This window comes from Arachis ipaensis, chromosome B10 (genome assembly GCF_059453495.1).
Source record: "Arachis ipaensis isolate K30076 ecotype BB chromosome B10, ASM5945349v1, whole genome shotgun sequence".
NCBI classification, from domain to species: Eukaryota; Viridiplantae; Streptophyta; class Magnoliopsida; order Fabales; family Fabaceae; genus Arachis; species Arachis ipaensis.
The window spans coordinates 27,127,672-27,133,895 of record NC_142435.1 but is presented as its reverse complement, the minus strand read 5'-3'; the positions used below and the strand labels follow the sequence as shown (position 1 = coordinate 27,133,895).

Below are 6,224 nucleotides of genomic sequence, written 5' to 3'. Positions count from 1 at the left end.
TGCTTAATTTGAGTGATTTATACAATCCTTCACCTACTTATTCACATTAATTGCATGGTTTTACTTTCCCTTCCTTATTATGTCATATTGTGAAAAACATGTTTCCTAAGCTTTAAAAATTAATTATTTTAATTACCTTTATTTCCATTCGATGCCGTGATTAGTGTGTTGAGTAGTTTCAGATTTTCTAAGGCAGAATGACTTAAAGGATGGAAAAGGAAACATACAAAATAGGAAGGAGAAGGAAAAACGGAGCTTTAAGGAAACTGGTATCCACGCGACCGCATGGACGAAGCGATCGCGTGCCAAGCACGAATCAGCAGCGACGCGGCCGCATGACTGACGCGACCGCGCGCCTTAAGCAGAACGCACATGACGCGGTCGCATGACTGACGCGACCGCGTGGCAAGGAAAAGCTCCAAATGACGCGACCGCGTGACCCACGCGGACGCGTGACAGAGGCCACGTATCAGAATTTACAGAAAACGCCCCCAGCGATTTTTGAAGCCCCTTTTGGCCCAGATCCAAGTGCAGACAGCATAGACCAGAGGTTATAAAGTGTGGGAATGCACCCATTCAAAAGAGAGCTCGCATATTTTATTTTTCAATGATTTAGATTTAGTTGAGAGGGAGATCTTCTCCTCTCTCTCTTTTAGGATTAGGATTTAGGATTTCTTCTTGCTTTAAGAGTGACTCTCAATCCAGGTTTTACGTTTCTTTGTTTTAGCTTCCTTTTTACTTTTATTTATTTCAGCACTTGAATTGATCAGTGAATTTATGAATTTCTTCCATGTTGCAAACCGTTATTTGAATTAATGATAATTGAGGTATTTTCAGTTTATGATTGTTCTCTTTGATTTAAGTTACCATTGCTTCCCATCTAAGGACATTTTTTACTATTCCAGCAATTTTACTTTTTCCCCTTTTGGTCCTTGAGAAGACGACCCGAGGTTTGAATACTCGGTTAACAATTTTTAAAGGGGTTTGTTACTTGTGACACCCAAATGTTTGTACGAAGGGATTTTTGTCGGTTTAGAGACTATATCTACAACGCAACTGTTTCTATGAATCTCTTTACTGGTAAAAATCCTAACGTCAAAATGGCGCCGTTGCCGGGGAACTGCTAACGTGTGCCTTATTATTGGTTATTGTAAACATTTTTCTTTTGCTTGCTTATTTATTTTTGTTTTTCCTTTTTATCTTTATTTGCTACTATGAACTCTCACCCCTCTCGCTTTGAGTTTGGTTCTAATATTGTTAAAGGAAATAGAAGTTACAGCAGGAATGTGCATCAAGGTCAGACCAATCAAGGATGGATGGGACCAAGAGGATCTAATCAACCTTTTTGGCAGCAACACCCTCCAAGATATCCTGGACAAAGACCATTCTACTGTGCATACCCAGCTGAAAGACATGGTGGACAACCTTGTAACTACCAACAAGCCCCACCCCATGCATATAAGCCATCCTTTCAACATAACCTCGAACCACCACACTCACAAGCTTCTCTTCACCATTCGCCACCATATGATCCTTCCTTACCCCAATACCAATCCAATCACTCCCAATCACCACCACTTTCCTTTGTATCATGTCCAAGTCTAGCAACCCGAGAAGCAGAGGATCGCCTAAAGGAAACAGTAATTAAATTTCAAACAACCATTCAACAACTGGAGCAAGCGATAATTCAATGAGCTTCTAGGCACTCAAATACACAAGGATCAGCCACAGCTCCATGTGGACAGCCCAATGAAGAGCGTAGCATAAAGGAGCTACCAGAAACTCCAGTGGACAAGACAGAGAATGAATTTGTACTAGAACAATTAGAAGAAGCTGTCTTTGTTCAAGAAGAAGAGTTGGTTGAAGACCTAGGAGATGCTGAACTTCCATGGAAATCCAAAATTGAGGAAAACTCCGTCCAGGATGCTACAGTTGATGCTAAGGAGGATACCGTACAATCTCCAAGGCAAGTCGTTTATAAGGAATCAGACGGAATAATCCAAGAAGCAAATTCCCTTGATGATGATAGTCACAAGTCTAGCTCTCTTAGTGATGAACTTGCATCTGCAAGTGAATTCTCTGAGATCGAAGAATCTTCCCCAAGTGAATATCACTACAAGAAAAACACCCATTCAGGTACACTTGAAAAGTGTAGCCAAAAGTGGAAAAAAATGATGCCTTAGGCTACGGCTACGCTTTTTGGGCTACGGCTACGCTTTTTGGGGTGATTCCTATTCGGCCGTTGCCTATTCTCAAAGGCTACGCTTTTCTGCACCAAGGGCTACGCTTTTGGCGTTTGGGAATAGGCTACGCTTTTCAAGTGATGCTGTCCAGGACCAAAGGCTACGCTTTTCAGCTTTCATTCTTCCAGAATAGGCTACGCTTTTCAACGCTACTGCATCACTTATAAAGCGTAGCCACATTCTATACCATAGCTACTTTTTATAAGCGTAGCCTTAGGTCCCTCTTTTTTTTTTATATATATATATACTATAGCTACTGTATATAAGTGTAGCCTTAGGTCTCGTTTTTTTTTTTTTTTTATACTATAGCTACTGTATATAAGTGTAGCCTTAGGTCTTGTTTGTTTTTTTTTCCTATATATATATATATATATCTAATAATTATTAATACAACATAATAGTTAATATGATTACATGTATAAATGAGTTGAATATTACAAAATAAAAATAAATACATAATTATACTAAATAATTTCTTTATATAATAAAAATTATCTCTAACCAAAATATATTTATAATATTGATCCAAAAGTACTAGAATGAAGTAGTTAACTGTAAAAATTCATACATCTCAAACTAAAGTAAGCATAGCCATATCAAAACCATAATATCACTTAGCCAATAAAAGTATCTTCTAATAAAAATTATTAGTCAACCATACATGTAAAGATTCTAAATAACACTCTATCTTAGCCAATAAACCACAATAATAGTCAGCTTAATCTTCATTGTTACCCTGCATAATTATATAAAAAAGTAGTTAAAAAAATATTCATAATGACATTCGTAATTATAAAAATTAAATGGAACACGTAGACATAGTAAACCAAGAAAGCCTATACTAAAAAAAATAACATGGTCACGGCAGAAGAGGTGAATTCAAGGAATTATGTATTATCTTGTTTCATTCAAACCATGAAAATCCTGATATGTCCCTATAGCATTTATCATGCACTAATTAACCAGACTTTCATACTTAAATTAGATATAGGGACAAATTCATATGTACCAAGTGCACAAAAGAACTTTCAAAAGGAATGGGCAATGAAAAAGACTTTCAAAGCCTTGTAATTAGGTTGGGAAATAGTTTCTAGTCTTAGAAGTAATTCTCTAGAAACCCATTGAGGTAAAACAAATAAAGAGAAACATAGAATTTATAGTACAAATATAATAAATTAAATTCCAACTTCAAAACTAACAAATCAAAAGAATTAAAGTATGCATTGTACCTTGCCATGACACAATCAGCGTTTTGACAAAATCTTCTTGGAAGACCTTAAACAAAAACTTTCGCCTTCAATCTTAACCATGAATAACTGTAAAAATTACAGACAAAAAAAATTGTAATTGCCATATGCAACCATTTAACCAGGAATTTAGCACAATCATCATTTAGCAAGAATTAAATTGATATAATCGAACAGATTTGGGACCCAGCAGCAGCTTCAGCAATTAAATCATTCAACAGAACAAGTAATTGTGGATAGAAAGGGAAGCTTCTTCATCAATCATCATAAACAACAAAGCTTTTCACTCAAAATCCTTTCACAATAGACAATAATAACTGAACCAAAAGGTTTAGTGTGATTACTTAAGGGGAAAAAAATTAAAAGTATGTGAGAAGAGAACAAAAAAAAATTCCGCAACCTAAACTCATAGTTACTACAACATCATCCAAGTCTGTCACATCCTCAATCTAATTTCAGATACTATATAATGTCTCATATCAAATTTCAGAACCAGCTCACCAATCAAAAACCATTTACCAAAAGTAAAATTTTTTTACCGGATATAATCAAAATACCAAAATCCACTGGTAGATTCGTTTCATGTTCAACAGGGTATCACAACAAATAATATAAATATTTTGTTTACATGTATTAGTAAATATTATATTTACTTAAAAGAAATTGGGCTTGGGTTTGCACCACTTTGGATGATCCATACACCGATAAATCCACACCTGAAGCCTTCTCCTTCTCAAGCTGCTCCTTTATCCAGAAGTAATCCTTAGACCATCCTACAAAACCAAACAATACACATCATATTACTCTATCTATACACATGCGCGTCGAACTGAACAGACCATGGAATCATGACTATTAAGCAAACTAGAGCCTAAACTGATAAATTATATAAAAGGGAAATAAGGAAGGTATTGCCGAATTAGTAGTAATAATACCTTCAACTTCATAGTTGGAGCCCAGCCAAGTTTCTCTTTAATCAATGTGTGTCCGAGTTACGGCCACGAACACCCTCTGGGCCAGGAATGTGATGTACTGGAATATTCTTGTTCTCAAAGCTAAGAACAATGTCGGCCATCTCATTCATGCTAACCATCTCATCACTTCCAATGTTTACTGGCTCACGGAAGTCCGATTTAGTCAATCTGAAAGCAACAATAATGGAACATAATGTTAAGCCTTATCAAAGAACAATTGAAATTACTCAAGAAATAAACTATAGATACTAATATTTACTTTACAAATACCAAAATTTCAAACCCTATAACTAAATTTACAATTACCTCAACACTCCTTCAACACACTCATCAATGAAGGTGAATGATCGTGTTTGCAATCCATCTCCCCACATCTCAAATCTATCAGTTGAAGTGAGTGCCTTTCGGCAAAAAGCAGCAGGAGCCTTCTCCCTTCTGCCTGGACAACATAACGACAATGCAATTAACATATTAAACAAACCAAAAAATTGAAAATGTCATTGAAATTACCCATTTAAATAACAGAAAACTAAGTTTGAATGCAGTTAAGAGCACATGCCTTTCCATGTTCCAAAAGGGCCATATATGTTATGGAACCTCCCGATGCGGCACTCAATTCCAAAATCCTTGTTGTAGTGCTTGCATAACTCCTCTGTTGCAAGCTTCTCTAGCCCATATGCATCTTGTGGCTAAAATGCATAACAAAATTACACACATTTATACCAAATACCATATAGTGAAAACCCGAACTAACTCAAATCAAACAACTGCAAGAACCAGAAACAAACCTCAGCAGGCCAAGCATCGGACTCCTTCAAGCTCACATTTGTAGTTTCCAACTGTTTGTATTCAGGGTAGATACAAGCACTAGAGGCATAAAAAAACCTGAAGCAGAAAAGCATTTGCAACATTGGTCAAGTATTAGATTGTAACCACTTTCCAAGCAATATATTAGTATCTCCATTTCAAAACATATGTCATTAGTTTCTTCAGTGGACTAATTTATTCAACTAATTTAGTACTAATGTACTAATATATTCGAATCATCCAACGTCTAACCTCTTGATGCCGTTAATCCTCGCGGCCTCAATCATACTGAAGCTAATCATTGTGTTGTTGTACATAATGACAGAGTGGTTGGACTAAATGAAACCCATCCCACCCATATCAGCAGCCAGATTGAATACATGGTCAACATTCTTGGTGACCTTGAGGCAATTATCCATGACCCTAAGATCCACGAGATGGAACTCGTCGCAGAACATGTCCTTGGACATGTGCTCATTCTTCTTCTAGTCAGAAGCAATAATATAGTGTCCCTCGGCCTTGAGGCGCCGCGCTATGTGCGAGGCAATGAAGCCGCCAGCGCCGATGATGGAAATCCTAAGCTTCTCTGATGGCCAGTAAGGCTCCCTCTCAAGATTCTCATAGGTGTATGCACCATAGTCGGTTGTTCCAGTACTTCCCATTCTGCACAAATTGGTTGAAAATTAAATTCAAAACATGAGCAGATAGTAATTCACACGAAACGACTAAGAATTGAATTCCAAAAACAATGCAAATGTTCAGTTTGGGGATGTTGTGAGATAAGGATTCAAAATTTACTCGTAATGTGAAACATGTTCCTCTTTCTAAGGAAGCAAAACAGAGTGAGAATCACAATATATAACACGCTATCACATGAGAGATAAATAACAAAATGCAATAAAATAAGTTGGATGGAATCAAAACTATTCAAGTGTTTATACAGTTTGGATGGA

The 6,224-nt window shown here is 36.7% G+C and overlaps 1 pseudogene; it reads right to left on the bottom strand.

Annotated features, from left to right (window-relative positions):
* Positions 1-4,123: 4,123 nt before the first annotated feature.
* LOC107620362 (GDP-mannose 3,5-epimerase-like) lies at positions 4,124-5,933 on the bottom strand (annotated as a pseudogene).
* Between the last annotated feature and the right edge of the window lie 291 nt (positions 5,934-6,224).